Here is a 787-nt window from a genome sequence, read left to right as displayed (position 1 = left end):
ACGCTCTTTTCCACTCTCTTGACCTGCACCCCAGCTCTGAGTGGTCCTGGAGGTAGGGATTTTTACCTGTCTCACTCTTGAGAAATCTGAGTTTCAGAGAAGGGACATGATTTTCTCAAGGGAATTCACTTTGTACATGGCCAAGCTGGTTAAACCCAAACCACTTGTGCCTATCTTATGCCTTTTCCACTTTCTCCATCATTCAGCCAGTCAGTCATTTCATGGAAACATTAGTTGATTTCCCAGTGCTTTCGCATGGAAAGCACAGTTCTTGTCCTCAAGGAGCTCTCACAGTCCCATTGAGAAAATGGATGAATAAATCACTGATAACAAAAAATACTCTAATCATCTAATAAATAATTTCAAGTTTTTTGAAATTTCAAAAAACTCATTTCAGGTTTTATTGTTGACCTCTACCATAGATCATGAAATAGAGAAATGATATTCAAAATAACAAGTGGCATGGAATAGACACCAGTCATAAACAGATGCTGACAATAAACAGATTTATGAATAAACAGATGAAAAGTGTCTATCTTATAATCAATCTTATATAAAATAAGGTTGTGGAAACTCTCTTAGAACTACTCTGAAGTAAATCTTGAAAAATAATATAGGAATTTGCCATGTGGATAAAGTGGGAGAAGGGTTATTTTAGGGACAGGGTAATGTGCAAAGGCCCAGAGGCTTTTGAGTTATTTCTTTGACTTTTTTACTTAAAATGTTTAAGTTGCGCATTAGTTACAGATTGCTCATTAGTTACTAGGACACTGAAAACCAGGGAAGG

This window comes from Myotis davidii, unplaced genomic scaffold, assembly GCF_000327345.1.
Source record: "Myotis davidii unplaced genomic scaffold, ASM32734v1 scaffold866, whole genome shotgun sequence".
Classification (NCBI taxonomy): Eukaryota; Metazoa; Chordata; class Mammalia; order Chiroptera; family Vespertilionidae; genus Myotis; species Myotis davidii.
This window is presented reverse-complemented; position numbering follows the sequence as displayed.